The following is a 19177-nucleotide window of genomic DNA, read 5'->3' as shown; positions in this document are numbered from 1 at the left end:
CCCCATCCCCCCCCCTGTTATCCCCTCATTCCCCCAGGGAGGGTGAGGCCCTCCATGGGGGTGTCCATAGTCTGTCATTTCATATAGGGCAGGGCCTAGACCCTTCCCCAAGAGTTCAGGGTGAGAGTGCACCTCACATTGTTCTATGGGAGTCCAGAGACCGTGTGTATACTTGGGATGGGTACTGATCTGCTGTCCAAGGCTCAATAGATTACCTAGGCCTCCTCACTGACACCCAGATTCAGGGGGTCTTGATCAGTCCCATGCTGGATTCCCAGGCTGATGCCTGGGATTCAAGAGTTAACCTTTGTCTGGTCAGCTGTTTCTGGGGGTTCAACCAGCCCAGTCTTAATCCCTTTGATCATCAGTCCTCCCTCTCTGATACTGGCTTTCTTGAGTTCAGCTCAGTACTTAACCAGCCAGTAAATGAAGTTTCTGTTTCCCAGACTCTCTGGCAATAGGATTGTAGGCTGGCACTCACCAGATCTATGTCTAAAATCCATATATGAGAGAGTACATGCCATGTTTCTCTTTTTGTGACTGGGTTACCTCACTCAGGATGGTTTCTTCTAGTGTCATCCATTTGCCTGCGAATCTCATGATTCCATTATTTTTTTCTGCTGAATAGTACTCCATTGTGTAGATGTACCACATTTTCTCTATCCATTCTTCGGGTGAGGGACATCTAGGTTGCTTCCAAGTTATGGCTATTACAAATAAAGCTGCTATGAACATAGTGGAACAGACATCTTTGTTATATGAATGGGCATCTTTTGGATATATGCCTAAGAGTGCAGTTGCTGGGTCTTGTGGTAGGTTTATTCCCATTTTCCTGAGGAATCTCCATACTGCTTTCCAAAGTGGCTGAACCAGTTGGCACTCCCACCAGCAATGGAGGAGTGTCCCCCTTTCACCACATCCTCTCCAGCATAAATTGTCATTGGTGTTTTTGATTTTAGCCATTCTGACAGGAGTGAGATGGTATCTCAGAGTTGCTTTGATTTGCATTTCCCGGATGGCTAAGGATGTTGAGCACTTTCTCAAGTGCCTCTCAGCCATTTTAGACTCCTCTATTGAAAACTCTCTTTTAGTTCTGCAGCCCACTTCTTAATTGGGTCCTTTGCTGTTTTGGAGACTTGCTTCTTGAGTTCTTTGTAAATTTTGGAGATCAACCCTCTGTCAGATGTGGGATTAGTGAATATTTTTTCCCATTCTGTGGGCTGCCTTTTTGTCTTGCTGACTGTGTCCTTTGCCTTACAGAAGCTTCTCAGTTTCAGTAGGTCCCATTTATTAATTGTTGATCTCACTGTCTGTGCTACTGGTGTTATGTTCAGGAAGTTGTCTCCTGTACCAATTCGTTCAAGGGTACCACCCACTTTCTCTTCTAAGAGGTTCAGTGTGGCTGGATTTATGTTGAGGTCTTTGATCCATTTGTACTTAAGTTTTGTGCATGGCGATAAACATGGATCGATCCGCATTTTTCTACATGCCAGTCTCCAGCACTATTTGTTGAAGATGCTTTCTTTATTCCATTGTATATTTTTAGCTTCTTTGTCAAAGATCAGATGTTCGTACGTGTGTGGGTTAATACCCGGATTTTCAATTCGATTCCATTGGTCTGCCTGTCTATTTTTGTGCCAATACCAAGCTGTTTTCAGGACTATAGCTCTATAATAGAGCTTGAGGTCAGGGATAGTGATGCCTCCGGACGTTGCCTTGTTGAACAGGGTTGTTTTGGCTATCCTGGGTCTTTTGTTTTTCCATACAAAATTGATTATTGTTCTTTCAAGGTCTGTGAAGAATTGTGCTGGGATTTTAATGGGGATAGCATTGAATCTGTAGATTGCTTTTGGCAGGATTGCCATTTTTACTACATTGATCCTACCTATCCAAGAGCATGGGAGGTCTTTCCATTTTCTGAGGGCTTCTTTAATTTCTTTCTTTAAAGATTCAAAGTTCTTACGATACAGGTCTTTCACTTGTTTGGTTAGCGTTACCCCAAGGTATTTTATGTTGTTTGTGGCAATTGTAAAGGGTGATGTTTCTCTGATTTCTCTTTCAGCCCTTTTATCATCTGTATATAGTAGGGCTACTGACTTTCTTGAGTTGATCTTGTAACCTGCCACTTTGCTGAAGGTGTTAATCAGCTGTAAGAGTTCCCTGGTAGAGTTCTTTGGGTCATTGATGTAAACTATCATATCGTCTGCAAACAGTGAAAGTTTGACTTCTTCCTTCCCAATTTGTATCCCCTTGATCCCCCTTTGTTGTCGTATGGCTATAGCTAGAACTTCAAGTACCATGTTGAAAAGGTATGGAGAGAGTGGACAGCCTTGTTTTGTTCCTGATTTTAGAGGAATTGCGTTGAGTTTCTGTCCATTTAGTTTGATGTTGGCTGTTGGTTTACTGTATATGGCTTTTATTATGTTTAAGTATGTCCCTGTTATCCCAGATCTCTCCAAGACCTTTATCATGAAGGGGTGTTGGATTTTGTCAAAGGCTTTTTCAGCATCTAGTGAGATGATCATGTGATTTTTGTTTTTCAGCTTGTTTATATGGTGGATTACGTTGATGGATTTTCGTATGTTGAACCATCCCTGCATCCCTGGGATGAAACCTACTTGATCGTGGTGAATGATTGTTTTGATGTGTTCTTGGATCCGATTTGCCAGTATTTTATTGAGTATTTTTGCATCAATGTTCATGAGGGATATTGGTCTGAAGTTCTCTTTCTTGGTTGTATCTTTGTGTGGCTTGGGGATCAAGGTTATTGAAGCCTCATAGAAAGAGTTTGGCAAAGACCCTTCTGCTTCTATTGTGTGGAACACTTTGAGAAGAAGCTGTTCTTTGAATTTGTGGTAGAATTCTGCACTGAGGCCATCTGGACCTGGACTTTTTTTGGTTGGGAGACTTTTGATGACAGCTTCTATTTCCATAGGGGTTATAGGTCTATTTAAATTGCTTACCTGTTCTTGATTTAGTTTTGGCAAGTGATAGCTATCCAGGAAGTCATCCATTTCCTTTAAATTTTCGAATTTTGTGGAGTACAGGTTTTCAAAGTATGACCTAATGATTCTCTGGATTTCCTCAGAGTCTGTTGTTATGTCCCCCTTTTCATTTCTGATTTTGTTAATTTGCGTGTTCACTCTCTGCTGTTTGGTAAGTTTGGACAAAGGTTTGTCTATCTTGTTGATTTTCTCAAAGAACCAACTCTTCGTTGCATTGATTCTTTGTATTGTTTTCCTGGTTTCTACTTTGTTGATTTCAGCCCTCAATTTGATTATTTCCTGGCGTCTACTCCTCCTGGGGGAGTTTGCTTCTTTGTGTTCTAGAGCTTTTAGCTGTGATGTTAATTCTCTGGTATAACTGTTTTCCTGTTTCTTCATGTGAGCACTTAGTGCTATGAACTTCCCCGTAGCACTGCTTTCAAAGTGTCCCATAGGTTTGGGTATGTTGTGTCTTCATTCTCATTGAATTCGAGGAAGTTTTTAATTTTTTTATTTCCTCTTTGACCCAGGGATGTTGCAGTTGAGCATTATTCAATTTCCATGAGTTTGTAGGTTTTCTGCAATTTGTGTTGTTGTTGAATTCTAATTTTAAGGCATGGTGGTCTGATAAGATGCATGGAGTTATTCCAATTTTTTTGTAGCTGCTGAGGTTTGATATGTTGCCAAGTATGTGGTCGATTTTTGAGAAGGTTCCATGTGGTGGTGAGAAGAAGGTATATTCTTTTTTATGTGGATGAAATGTTCTATAGATATCTGTTAATCCCAGTTGGGTCATTACTTCTATTAGACCCTTTGCTTCTTTGTTGAGTTTCTGTCTGGTATTCTTGTCTAGTGGTGAGAGTGGTGTGTTGAAATCTCCCACTATAACTGTGTGGGGCTTTAGATGAGATTTAAGTTCTAATAATGTTTCTTTAACGAATGTGGATGCCTTTGTATTGGGGGCATAGATGTTCAGGATAGACACTTCATCTTGGTGGGTTTCACCTGTGATGCGTATGTAATGACCTCCTTCATCTCTTTTGATTGATTTTATTTTAAAGTCTAGTTTGTTAGATATTAGGATTGCTACCCCTGCTTGTTTCTTGGGTCCATTTGATTGAAAAATCTTTTCCCAACCTTTAACTCTCAAGTAATGTCTGTCTTTGAGGGTGAGGTGTGTTTCTTGTATGCAGCAGAAGGAAGGGTTTTGTCTTCGAATCCATTCTGCTAGTCTGTGTCTTTTTATGGGTGAGTTAAGGCCGTTAATATTGAGGGATATTAATGACCATTGATTGCTCATCCTTCTTCGATTTGCGATGGTTGTTGTTGGTGGAGTTATGGGTGGAATTTCATCCCTTTGTTCTTTTGCCTGTTGGTAGAGAGGGATTCTCTAATGCTTATGTTTTTCTGGTTGTAGTTAGCTTCCTTGGGTTGGAGTTTTCCTTCTAAAATTTTCTGTAGGGCTGGGTTAGTGGACACATATTGGTTGAATCTAGTTTTGTCATGGAATATCTTGTTTTCTCCGTCTATAGTGATTGAGAGCTTTGCCGGGTATAGTAGTCTGGGCTGGCATCCATGGTCTCTTAGTGTAGGTAGAATATCTATCCAGGACCTTCTGGCTTTCAGAGTTTCCATGGAGAAATCAGGTTTAATTCTGATAGGTCTGCCTTTATATGTTACTTGACCTTTTTCCTTAGCTGCTCTTAATATTCTTTCTTTATTCTGTATGTTTGGGGTCTTGATTATTATGTGGCGAGGGAATTTTTTTTTGTGGTCCACTCTATTTGGTGTTCTGTAGGCTTCTTGTACCTTCATTGGCATATCTTTCTTAAGGTTGGGAAAGTTTTCTTCTATGATTTTGTTGAATATGCCTTCTGCCCCTTTGAGGTGGATTTCTTCTCCTTCTTCTATACCTATTATTCTTAGGTTTGGTCTTTTCATGGTGTCCCATAATTCCTGGATGTTTTGTGTTAAGGATTTGTTGGATTTAAGGTTTTCTTTGGTTGATAAATCCATTTCTCCTAATGTATCTTCAACACTTGAGATTCTCTCTTCCATCTCTTCTATTCTGTTGGTAATGCTTGTATTGGTAGTGCCTGACTGTTTGTCCAGCTTTTCTATTTTCTGCCTTTCTTCAGATTGTGTTTTTTTTAGTGACTCTATTTCAGTTTTCAACCCTTGCAGCGTTTGCATTGCTTCTTGCAATTTTCTGTTTATCTGTTCGTCCGTTTGTTGCCTTTTATGAATTTTTTGGTTTGTTCTTTCTTCCATTTCTTGCATTTTTTGGTTTGCTTTTTGTTCCATTTCTCGGATTTTGTGCTTTGTTTCTTCTTCCATTTCCTGCCTTTTTTGGTTTGTTTCTTCCTCCATTTTTTTCATTTTTTGCTTTGTTTTTTCTACCATTTCTTGCATTTTTTGCTTTGTTTCTTCTTCCATTTCCTGCCTTATTTGGTATGTTTCTTCTTCTAATTCTTGCATTTTTTGCTTTGCTTTTTCTTCCATTTCTTGCATTTTTTGCTTCATTTCTTCTTCCATTTCGTGCCTTTTTTGGTTTGTTTTTTCTTCCAATTCTTGCATTTTTTGGTTTGTTTTTTCTTCCATTTCTTGCATTTTTTGGTTTGTTTTTTCTTCCATTTCTTTGAGGGATTTTCCAATATCCTCTTTTAGGGCCTCTATCATTTTCATGAAAGTGCTTTTAAGGTCGTTCTCTTCTGCTTCCTTCGCATTGGAATATTGGGGTCTTGCTGGTGTGGAGTCTCTAGAATCTGGCGGTGTCATATTTGTTTTTCTGTTGCTGACTGTGTTTTTGTATTGTCTCTTTCCCATCTCTTCTTCTAGTGGGTGCAGAAAGAGCCCCTTCCTGGTCTGGGGACCAGAGTTCCCTTTTGGTGGGTGCTAGTAAGTCCAGTAATCTGGTGGTTCTTCTATGCCTTGTCCAAATGCTGGTCCGTGGGTAGAGAAGAACAGGAATCTGGGGCGCTTAGCCTCCTACCTGGTCCCCTGGACCCTATGCTGGGTCCTGTTGTACCTGATCCGGAACTGCTACTCCCCTGGTCTCCCTGGCTCCTGTAGTTTCCTGGTCTCTTTGGTGGGAGAGAAGATCTGGAGTCTGGGGTGCTTGGCTCCCGCCGGGATTGGGAGCTCTGTGCAGTTCCCAGGCGATCTGCAGGCTCTGGAACACAGGCCGGGAAGCTGGCCTGTTTACCTGATGCTCCCGCCGGGATTGGGAGCTCTGTGCAGTTCCCAGGTGATCTGCAGGCTCTGGAACACAGGCCGGGAAGCTGGCCTGTTTACCTGATGCTCCCGCCGGGATTGGGAGCTCTGTGCAGTTCCCAGGCGATCTGCAGGCTCTGGAACACAGGCCGGGAAGCTGGCCTGTTTACCTGATGATGCCAGAGGGACAGCTACTTCCCTGTGCACCCAGCCTTCTCTAGTTTCCTGGACTCGTTGGTGGGAGAGAAGATCTGGAGTCTGGGGTGCTTGGCTCCCGCCGGGATTGGGAGCTCTGTGCAGTTCCCAGGTGATCTGCAGGCTCTGGAACACAGGCCGGGAAGCTGGCCTGCTTACCTGATGCTCCCGCCGGGATTGGGAGCTCTGTGCAGTTCCCAGGCGATCTGCAGGCTCTGGAACACAGGCCGGGAAGCTGGCCTGTTTACCTGATGATGCCAGAGGGACAGCTACTTCCCTGTGCACCCAGCCTTCTCTAGTTTCCTGGACTCGTTGGTGGGAAAGAAGATCTGGAGTCTGGGGTGCTTGGCTCCCACCGGGATTGGGAGCTCTGTGCAGTTCCCAGGTGATCTGCAGGCTCTGGAACACAGGCCGGGAAGCTGGCCTGCTTACCTGATGCTCCCGCCGGGATTGGAAGCTCTGTGCGGTTCCCAGGCGATCTGCAGGCTCTGGAACACAGGCCGGGAAGCTGGCCTGTTTACCTGATGCTCCTGCCGGGATTGGGAGCTCTGTGCAGTTCCCAGGTGATCTCCCAATTCTTTATTTTTATAGTGATCATTATTTACTATATAGAGAAAGTTCTTTGATGAGACGTGACAGTAACCCTAATCTGTTGGTATAAGGATGAAATTTAGAACACACCTCGTACATGTGTGAATTACGCTGGTCTAATAATGTTTCATGGGAAGCTGGCCAGGTTTCCAGTACTAGACATAATTTCCTTCCCATTTATTGGGCCATAAATCTAAGTCAGCTAGTGAGTACCACTAACATTCCTTTATGTATATCTTATCATGCTGTTTATTGTTGTAGCCAATAGGTGTCACAGCTGAAAAGAACAATTAAGTGCTTCCTCCCTTGACAGTTTTTAAAGTATTTTCTGATACCACAGAAGCTTCGCTTTCAGGTTAGATCCAGCTCAAGTAATTTGAACACTGTGTCCTAATGTCGTATATCTTTAGTGATAGAAGTGTATCTTTGACCTCTGAGAGACATCAAAGGACAATGGAAATAGCTTATTTTGCTTTGAGAGTAATTCAGACTACCCTCACCAACCACTAAGGAACACAAAACTATGTAAAAAAAATAATATCTTACCAAATGTTATAAGAATACTGTCACATTTGCTATCTTTCCACAGAATTATTTTTAATACTCAACATATTTCTTTTGTTTCTAAGAGATAAAACTTCTATTCTGAGAAATTATTCATATTACTCAACTAGACAATACCAACTTACAAATAATTTAAAAGTTAAGGGGCAAGTTATGAAATAGTGGTATTCATATTAGTCATCCTATACGTAAATTTTAAGGTAAAAATATAATAGGAGGTTTTATGCCATTTACATATAAAATAATTACGGTGAATGTAAGAATTTGTCTTTAACAATAAGCACTAACTGAACATAACGTACCATATGGAGAATCATTACCATTGAAGTTTTCTTTGTTAAAAGTTCATATTTCAAGTATATTTTGTGTATATTCAAAAAGTTATTTCAGGTATTTTATTTTATGAATCATTGTTATCATTTTGTATGTTTTGCATGGATGTGTGTATGTCTTACTTCATTTGTACCTGGTACACTTGGAGGCCAGAAGAGAGAAACACATCTCTGGAACTCGAGTACCAGCTATCTGTGAGCAGTCAAGTAGGCACTGGGATTGATCTCTGATCCTCTGGAAAATAGGCAAGGGCTTATAAGTACTGAGCCATCTTTTTCATTCCTCACAGCTCTATTTTATAGAGAAGCCATATTTGAAATTGTTATAAGCCAAATGAATTACAATACTGTGATACAGTTTCCAAACTTGCCCTTTTAGCAATACTTCAGGTATCACCATTTTAGTATTTAATAACATGGATAATTTCTTCACTTTCTTTATTAAATAAAAGGTTACAGTTGCTGTGAATGATGCCTTCATATTTTTCCATCACTCTGAGCTTGCCACTCTCTACTTAATAGACATTATACCTCCTACCTTCAAATAACCCTTCTTGGTTAAGAATATTTGGGCCTTGCAAAAAAGTAAAATATATAGTGGGAGTTGTCATTTTACCAACTGCCCTCTGATGTGTGAATTGTTAACTTATGAGTTGTGGATGCCATATATTGTTGAAAATATAAACTCAAAATATTAGACTATGGATCTCAAAAAACATATTTTGTGTCTAATAGTTACTTCAAGATAGTCTTTATTTCTCCTCCACCTAAAAGAAGCTGCTTACTTGATTCCTGACATGAAGTAAAAGTGAATCTCAAGCTTATGGATATTTTTTTTAATTTATAGGACCAATTTAATTCAGGGAAGCTGTGACGAGTATTAAAAAATTCCAAGGGTATAGCTAACTTATTTCTAGTTGACTAATAGATCTATAGATTTATGTAACACAGGAGACTCTACTTCCAATGACATCAATTTGCTATGATTGATCCTTTAAGATAAACATCTAATAAAACTACCATTCTTGTAGAAAACACATTGTTTTGGTTTGAATCAGAACTGTTCCCCACAGTTTCATGTTTCCAAGTTTTGTGTCCACATTGTGGCCAGGTTATTATAGCACAGTTTTAGGAATTTATGGGTTTATTTGGAGATGATGTCTCATTGGCAAAAATAAGTCATTAGGGAATTAAGCTCTGATGTTACAGCAGATCCTAAGGCTCTATTTCCAGGTACTGTATGGTGTTAAGCGCCCCCTACCACACTGTCTACCACATCTATGAATGCCACCTTGCCTGCCCAGTCATGGGGAATTGAGATTATCTGGAGATATGAACAAAAGTAAATCTTTTTTGCTGGAACAGTAACAAGATCACTGTGGAAGGTTGAAGACAACGCCTTGGTAAGGGGAAAATGGGCATAAGCACAGAAAGTTTACTCATGAACAACTCTTCTCTATTGTCTGCTACACAGACTTAATGCAGGTACTGGTTTGTAAACATGTTTTAGTAAGGTGAACAAAATTGTTTCTCTACATACCAAGTAAATGTTACTGTTTTAGCCTGTCTCTTTAAACATTTTAGTCCCAGATAGTGAAAGAGTTCTTCATCTTTGCAATGGCATACCCAGTCACTCTTTCATGGAATATAGAGACCCATGTGCCTATAATAGACATTCATAAAGAAGTACAGACTCTCCAAAGAAATATGAGCAGAAATAGCAGAATGAACTCAGTTGGCACTTTGGGAAATGATGTGCATATACTTTTAAAAGTCATGCTACCCAGGGTGGGTTCTTAGAATCCATGATCAGTGTTTTCTACACAGGCCTACACTATGCAGGGATGGCCATGGATGTAGCCACTAAGAGTCATTTTATTTATGTTTCCTTGAAGAATAATCAAGATTAACCCAGTACAAATACACAGACCTAGAATTCATCAAAGTACAAACCTAAGCATTTGCACACTTAACAAGTAGTTTAGGTCATTATGTCAGCAAGGAAATGTTGGTTTATCATAAAAAGTCATTAGGAGCACATGAGAGTCTCTCAGAATGAGATTGGACACATACAACCTTCTCTGAACATGCCTACCACAGTGTGATTACATTTGCTTTGATGAAGAGTCAGACCTAAATGAATATGTAACATACTTCTAAGATATAGAAATGAGGTACAATTGAGTGTAGGTCATTAGATGGAAATGATGTTTCATACCAATTTCTCAAAAAAGCAAAATCTATTCCAAACCAGACATCCACCTGGACTGACATGTGAATCATTATAGAGCTGAAGCATTCTAAGTGTCCATTTATGACACATGTGAATGGCATGAGAATGGCAACTCAGTATTCACTTGTACCTTTGGGTTACAGTTAGTTTGGGGAGTTCCTGATATTCACCATGCCTAAGCATATCTTTACCCATGTTACAGAATCATCTATGGACTGGCAGTTCTATGTAATCTTGTATACAGTAATATAATATTTTAAATAAGTAAAATAACACAATGTTGACTGGCTGAAGATCATGTGTCCGTTTAATTAGTAATAAGCAGTAAAATTTCAAGGTTCAAAATAAAAGCAGGTAAGATTGCTCTTCAGAAAAGCTCGCATTCCCATCCCCTTGATTCTTCTGTGAATGTTTCCACATACATACAAAAGAGTGGTATATTGTACACTTTACTCATTGTCTTGTTCAGTCCTTTCTCCACATAGGATAACTTTGGGAGGTTTTTTTTGAGTGCCAGGACTCAGAGAGCTTTCTTATTTTTACTTTTACCTTTTTATTTAATGAATTCATTTATCTTACATCCCAACCACAGTTTCCTATCTCTCCTCTGCTCACACTCTCCCATTTACTCCTCCTCTGTTTCTGTTCATAAAGGGGCTGGCCTTAAGAGGAAGTTTAATTCATCAAAGTCTCACGACTATTAGACTCACAAGCTGAAAAGACACTGAGAAACCAGAGGGAAAAATGTCCCCTCATCTGTTCTTACCAGGATGTCATAGCATTTGAGATTAATAATTTAGAAAATTTCTATCCTTTCTTTGCTTCAATTATTGATTCATTTAATATTATGATGGGTCCATGATGTGAAATATGGCTCACCTACACAGAGAGAAGACTCTTTTACAATAAGAGGATCACCCATTACTTTTATTTTTTGTTTTCTTTACCTACTGATCAAATTACAAATATAGGGAAGGTTGAGCTTTCTCTCAGTTAAGCAGAACACAGGTCATTTTCAGCAAAAGAAATATAAAATGAAAGGAAAATCAGAAAAGGACATATGTAAGAAGTAACAGCTACTGTAAAACCCCAACAGAAAAAAATTCCCACAATATAAACATTGAGTATGGAGAGGTAAATGAAAATTCACATATGTCTTAGAAATTTGGTATAAATATTATTCATCACAAATAAGCATCAGGAGTCTTTCCTAGAGAAACACTGTTGGAAAAATATGTTTCCCCCATGGATCCATTGATCTTCAACAAAAATATCAGGGCAACATATTTGGTTTGAAAATGGCTAGTCAAAACATAATTCTCTTTAAACACAGCAGGGAGATCATTTCCACAATTCTTTACTTTTGAACAAATTATAAACTATTTAAATTCTATAGAATTTTAGTATAATCCTGACTAAAATATACTAAATTGCTGTGTATTAGAAAACATCCACTCTAATATATTTATGTCCCATTAACCCACTTAACACAACATAGAAATTATGTCAGTTACTTGAGTAGATAGTCCTTTCTATATAAATCTTATGTTATCAGGAAAAATAACAAACTTATGGCTCATTAAATCATTTTAAGAGAAATAATAGTGAATTTCATTCGATAACATATAAATCTGTCCAACAATGTAGAAAAATTTATTTGTGTCTAAGTTGGGTAAGATACATACATATGAGATGGCAACAGTACTAAAACCATGTAGTACTAAAATATGTAAAGTGAGGTTTATGACAGTCTGTTATGATCTTTAATTGAAGAAAATGCACTTTTCTTCAGTGAATATAATTTATTTCTGTATCATTGTCTATTACCTCTCTTTACTCACCTAGAAAAGCTTCTTGAAATTCGATGCAAAACATTATTGCTATTCACATACACAGCCCCTCACATATTATGTTAAGAGATGGTGAAGATATACACAATGTTAAGTGTGTTTAACAAAGTGATGTAAAAATCAAAGATTATTAGCCTTTATATATAATTTATTGTAAAACAATGCCTTTTATTTTTGAGGGGAATTGCAAAGCCTCTTACTTTTATGTTAAAATTTCTCTTATATTTATTTCCAAGTGTCCATCATTGTACATCTGAAGATGAATAGGGAGGAAAGTCTACCACCGTGGTAAGAAATTACATTTCAGTAAATCCAGAAGAAATGTGCTGAACTTAAGGACTTTTACTCCAAAGTAACACAAAGTGGCCTTCAACCCAGTGCATAAAATAGCAAACATGATGGGCATAACTGTTCTCTATATTATACAAAGAAAAAGTAATGGAGTTAGAAGGAAATTCTCTCTAGAATGCAATTATTCTCAATAGTCACGTGGATATTGCTACATGTAAAATCCATACATGAATTATATCAGAGAGCTCTTTTGGGAATTCCAATTATCAAGAGAAGCACATTATAACTCCTGAGAGAAGAGATACAGCCTGTTTCCATGACTGCTGGTCCTCTGAATTAACAGTAATGTCTGACTGAAAGAGACTTTCCACAATGTTTAATTAAATGTGGATAAGTTCTTTCTACTTCTTCAACAGGGCTTCCTGAGTGCTGAGATGAGGGGCTTGATGACAATGTCCCATTTAGGGATAGGTGGTCCAAGATTTATAACTCTGCTTAATGTCTGTCTGTGGTCTCAATGTTTGCTTCATGGAGAAGTTTCTTTGATGGTGGCTGAAGAGCTGAGTATAGCAGAATATGGTTAGGTATCATTTTATCAATACATTTATTTTTCTTTTTTTTAGATCAGTATTATTTAGTTTTACCCAAGGTATCTGTGGTATCAAGGAGTATTAGGTTCTCAGTAACACAGATTCAGTATAGATTCCATCTAAGTCAGAGAAGTAATAGGTTTGATTCTCTCACAATGTTTGTCCCACCATTACCCTAACATATCTTACACCATTGTAAATAAATGGTTTGTAGTTGACTTGGTGTTTCTGTTTGTCTTTTGATAGTAGGCAGAGTACCTACCCATAACAAAGATGCTGGACCATAGTTGTGAAAGCTCTGTGTAGGCACCAGATAGACATCTCCATGTTTCATGAGTTGTGTGATTGTTGCTTCAGCAGTTCAGCATCCTGTCAGCTTGTAGAGAGCAATGAATAATCTTGGCCACAGCCTGGGTTATTTGTCGATACCCATGGAGCCGTTTTGGCCAGCAACTCAATCAGACACCAAGAGTACAATGCCCTCTAAACCAACATGATCAAAGCTCATATGAACTCATAGAGACTGAAGTAGTATTTAGAGGGCATTCAGGAGTCTGCACCAGATCCTTTTCACTTTTGACTCTCAGATAAGTATTTTTAAGGATTCCCGAGTGTGGGAGTAAGTGGATGTCTTAATATTGTGCCTTCGTTGAGCCCCTTTCCGTCTGTTGATTTGCCTTGTCCAAATTCCATGTGATAGTTTTTGTTTTATTTTGGTATACTTTATTTTTATATTAAAAAATGAATGAATGTGTGGAATTCCAGAATCAAAAAAGGCAGTGCAGTGTGCTTGCACCCTGAAATGTCTAAGAAATATACTGTAGGAGACCGGTTTCCATTCCTGATCCACTTCACAGGGACAAAAGAAGGTCATGCTGTTTAAAAGCCAACTTGTCTTATCTACCGTGCCAGAAAGCTGGCAGCAATGCATGTTATTTTGCTGACAACCTGTAGGCTGATAAATTAAAGGACATGCTGCCTCTGCTGCTGTGAATTTCCTGGTCCCTCGTTGCACTTCCCCCAGTGCCTAATTTCCTTGGTGCTCCAACTGATAGTACCTGCTGTCCCTTGGTATAACCTGTGTATTCAAATTAAGTGTAATTTGATTGTACCTTTAGAGAGAAGCCATTTTCTTGTCTGCCATTTTGTTTTTTCCCCTCCAGTCACCTGGGCTTTGCCGTGTTGTAGTCCCCAAAAAACACACAAGATGCTGTATTAATTATGAAGCTGTTGGCCTTGCTTGTTTCTTACTGGCTAGCTCTGACTTAAGTATTTACGCCATAATTGTTAATCTAAGTATTTCTCTTAACAGAGAAAAGTTCCCGGGCTTCTTACCCCGGGTTACATCTTGACTGTCTGTGTTTCTCCTACCCAGAGTCCTCCTGGACTCCTAGTTCCACCTATCTTGCTTCCCTATTGGGCAACAGTGCTTTATTGACATATACACAGGACTTCCTCCATCATACCTATGTTTTCAGTCTGGAGGCAGAGGCAGGTAGATCTCTGTGAATTAGAGGTCAGTCTGGTCTACACATTTAGTTCCAGGACAGATAAGACTGTTCCACAGAGAAACTGTGTCTCCAAAAATAACAAAAAAGAATAAATAAACAAACAAACAAACTAGCCTTTTACCATAATCAAGAAGTTGTCCCTGAGGCAGCCTTCCTAGTAGTTCTTTGAGCAGTTAGTTGCTCATATGTATTCACAACCATCAGATATCCTACCCTGTTTTTCCCTGGGCGTTAAAGACAGCCTGCCCAGGGATCCTTGGGGCTAGGAGAAAAAAAACCTGAATGAATGTAAATCTGACAAGGAAGGTAAAGATCAACAATGGAACTATGATTTATTCCTTCTGGGAGAGAAAAAAATCAGTTTTCACCAAAAGAATGGAATTTTGTCTATCAACTACTATAGGGTAGATCTCATGTTCAGGAGTATTTGGCCAACAAATAACAGAGTACACTGGCATTGTGTTTTGTTTTGATATTTGTTTCTTTGTGTATGTGTGTTTACTTATTTATAATTTAGTTTTATGTCCTAATTTTTTGAGTACTTTGCTTTCAAGTTTTCACTGTTGTATTGGGTTCTTGGTATGTTTTTTGAAAAGAACTTAATGTTATGATTTTGGGGGATCAGGATATACTGGGCGGATATGGTCAAAATACATTTAAATTTTAAAAAGTTATATACTAATAAAATATTGTAAAACTCATAGCACAACTTCAAAAATAAAAACTGATAAGTAATTGATACCTATTGTCTCGTGGAGCTGGTCAAATTGGGGCAGCTGAGTGTGAGAGTGCCAACAACTCTAGTGGGTACATAATTACGAAGGTTACTGTTGTGCCAGGGTTGCAGAAACCCAGAGACTAACCCAAGGAGTCAACACTTCTGATGCAAAATCAAAAGCTTTCTTTTAATTATTCAAGCTGGCCAACTTGGATCCCATTCCACAGTAGGGAAATGAGATGCCAACCAGCTAAAAAGAGAAGCTTTTAAAGGGGAAAAGGGGGGGGAGTCCTGAGATCATAATTCTCAATTCCCAAGGTTACAGAGATTACTTAGCACACAAGCTTTCCATACAAGATTAACATGAAATGAAGGGCCTTGAAGAAGGCAGTAACTGTCACCTGATTAGGTAAAATTAGTTGGCACATCTGTGGGCTGGGGGCTTACAGTCAGAGGACATCCTGCGATCTAAATGTTTTAGGACCAGTAGGTCAAGTGGCTATCTGGTTCCCAGTCTTCTCAAGGCAAGAGGGTAGGGGCAGATGTGACACAGTGGCTTGTGAGTTCGAGTTTCTGTTCACATACTCCATGGTGAGAGGGCTCTCTCTTTGTCACAGCCTAAATGTTTTCGTCTTTTAGTTATTAATTTTTCATCACCCAAACAAGTTATTCTTTCTCCTGTATAGCAAGTAAGTGTTTAAAGTGAAGGAAAACATTCTCATTTGTACTGTTATAGAATAATATGAGTGTTTTCTAAAAGAATAACCAACCATCATATAGTTCTATCATAGTGTAAATTTTAAAAATTGTGAACTTAAATTTAAAGTTATGTCTTATTTGCAACTTAATAGATATGATGACATACTCATATTCCACCTAGCTCCTTTTTAAGAAAAAAATTATTTACTTTTGTTTTCTGTGCATGGGTGTTTTGTCTGAATGTATGTCTGGGTACCATATGCATAGTCATACCAGGAAAAGGACATCCTTAATCAGGAATTACAGAGGGATATAAGCACCAAGTAGATAATCAGAATGAAAACAGAGACCAGGAGGTATATACTGAACCAACTGAGACATCACTAGGGACGCTTCTTAACAATCAATTCAAGTTCTTCTCACTGAGAATCCAAAGCTTTCTCATCATAAATCTTCACACACTCCTCTGAGGAGAAAGCATGAGTTGCCTAGCCATTTAGGGCAGCATCTACTGCTTCCTTGGCTTTTGGAAGCAGCTCCTTTTGTGTCACACCCAATTGTAAAACTGGAAGTGAATCAAACTGCAGTTTTCAAGTGTGTGATTCTTAAGTTAATGCCCCTCAAAACACAGCAGAGTGAACAATTGCAGGTGTTTTGGTTTTGCCTGCTTATCCTGCCACTGTAGCTTCTGCAGTAAAGGAGGTAAGGATGTTTTTCATTGTAGGAGGTGAGGAATGGAACATAGGGGCTTTCATTTCCAGTCCTTCCTGAGAAAAATAATGATACAACTCCAAGAAAAAGTTTCAGACATCCAGGAAAAAATGCTTTATTTCCTCACAGTATGGAAGGAAACACTGAGTCTGTGTACATCTTTCTTTTAAGTGTATACAAATAAGCAAGCAAGCAGATACATATTTGAGAATTTTGGAACTTGTTTTATTAAAGCACAGTTTTATTTTCACATGCAGAAATGCTATCTCAAGTGCAAGACAAGGTGAGAGAGAAGCAGATCTCAGCACACTTGAGCTAGAGGGCTGTGTAGGGAAAGTGAGCATTACTAAGAAACCAAGTTAATCGGGGTGTACATTACTTAAGAAACAGAGTGAATGGGGGAGAGCATTACAAAAGAAACAAAGTGTGGGCCAGGGAGAGGAGGCGAGAAGGGCTGTGAGGGAGAACTTTGGTTGGAATGTAAAATAAAATAAATAAGTAAATAAATAAGTAACAAATAAATAAAAATAATAATTGGAACAAAAGAAAAGGAAAAGAAAAATAAATGACTGCTGAGGTTCCCAAGTGGTGAGGCTGCGTGCACTCCTGAAAAGTTAGGAAAACAATGATTTCCTCCTCATGTTTTATAGTTTTCTGTATTTGAACCACATGAAAGGCAACCAGTGACTATGAAATATCCACAGATTTTTGTGTGATTCTTAAGATTTAGAGAATTAGGTGAATATTCAATTTAATTAGATTTTTGTATTTCACTCTTTTGTTTATGGAAGAACTCCATTTATCTCTTGTAAATCTGACCCCTTTTGAGAAATCCTATGCAATTAGAATTTTAATTATGTGACCAACAAATTAATGTTCAGTTTTAATCAATATCATCAATATATTATTTTCTAAACACATTATCTTAACAATGACTTCTTTAGTTTCCTTTCTATCTATTTTAGTGTAAATAAAAATGAGATAAAACATATATAATTTCAAATTCTTTGCAAGAAAAATAGAAAGTCTCCAGTTAGTTAATATTGACACTGACATTGTGTGTGTATGTGAATGCATGCATATGTGTGTGTGAGTGTGTGTGTGTGTGTGTGTGTGTGTATGTGTGTGTGTGTGTGTGCCACCATGCTGTAACAAGTATGTGGAGTTCAGAAGACAAGTTGCAGAATTTAATTCCTGGGTCTTCATGTTTGTTGGGAAGCATCTCCTCCCACTGAATTATTTCCCAGATCAAATATTTTTTAAGCTTAGTGATGACATACTTTTGAATTTCTCTTTTGGAAGAAGTACTTAGACCTGGAGAGACCACAACTCTTGTTCATTTACTCATGTTAAATTTTAGATGGTATATTAAAATAAAATTATATATTTTTAATTTGTAATAAAGTCAATATATTCAAAGTAAAATGATCAAGTGAAAACCTTATAAAATATTTACACTAAGCTTATATGAAGTCACCACCTCCATCCACATGTCCTCCCAGGTCTAGTCTTATAAATAACCCTGACTATTTATTCTATTCTTGTTTCATTGCACACTGCCAGGTCTGGCCTGGGTACCATACCCAGTGCCCTAGCATGCTCTGTCTACCCATGCCTGCACATCAACCTACCTTAATGCTCTGAAGATTCCCATAGCCGATGTCACAGTCTATACTGACCAATTGTGCATGTGCCATAGGCAAGCTATAGACCTAAGCCAGGGCCTGCAGTACACGCAGCTACCCATGGGTACCAGATTTACTACCTCATATCTAGGTAGATGACTTCCTCATCCACACCTTTACTGAAACCCACTAAATTTATCATGGGTCCCACAACCAGCTCATCAGCCTTGGCTGGTCTTCCCTGACTAACTCCAAAGGAGATCTAGGCTTAGTTTAGGACCCTCCCTCCCTATCACTGAAAGCACAGCTCCCTCACACATCACACCAGAGCCCCTTTTCTGGCAACTAAATTGAACGGAACTTTTAATTATTAAAAACAAAAACAAAAACCTACTGTGGGGGCTGCAGAACTGGATCATTAGGAAGGTGTACTTATTATTGTTCCATAAAACCTGAGTTCAGTTCCCAGCCATCCCCTAACCCAGAGCAGTTCACAATCTTCTGTAACTCTAGTTTCAGTGGATCTGATACACCTTTCTGATTTCTGTTGGCACCATGTATTATGTGCCACATTTACATAAATGCAGACAAAACACTCATAAACATAGAAATATATATACATATATATGTGTGTGTGCATGTGTGTGTGTAGAATACATATATATATATACACACACACATATATAAAAAAGAAAGTTGATTAAGTGTGTTTTCTAAGGGAGAGATTGATGCCTTTCATAGACATGAGAATAATTATGATTTATCAAAGCACTGGAAAATGTCCCTATTCTTGTTTATACTATCAAAACCAAGTATGCACAAAGACTAAGCATTGAAACGTGTTTGAAGTAAATGTTGCTGTGTTAATATAAAAATGTACAGTCTTCTATTAGAATTAAGAATTAACAACAAAAATAATAAGCAATGAACTAATGGAAGTATTTGTTTGTCCCTTAGAGTTTATCTTGAAAGTCACCTTTGTATGTAATAATACCTTATATGGTTGTATTTAAACATGAAAACCAAACAAAAACTTTCTTAAAACCCAGACCCTCCAAGAGCTTCTGCAT

The sequence above is a fragment of the Mesocricetus auratus genome, unplaced genomic scaffold (genome assembly GCF_017639785.1).
Source record: "Mesocricetus auratus isolate SY011 unplaced genomic scaffold, BCM_Maur_2.0 Super-Scaffold_100676, whole genome shotgun sequence".
In the NCBI taxonomy this organism is placed as follows: Eukaryota; Metazoa; Chordata; class Mammalia; order Rodentia; family Cricetidae; genus Mesocricetus; species Mesocricetus auratus.
The sequence above is the reverse complement of the archived record's forward strand: the minus strand, read 5'-3'. Positions refer to the sequence as shown.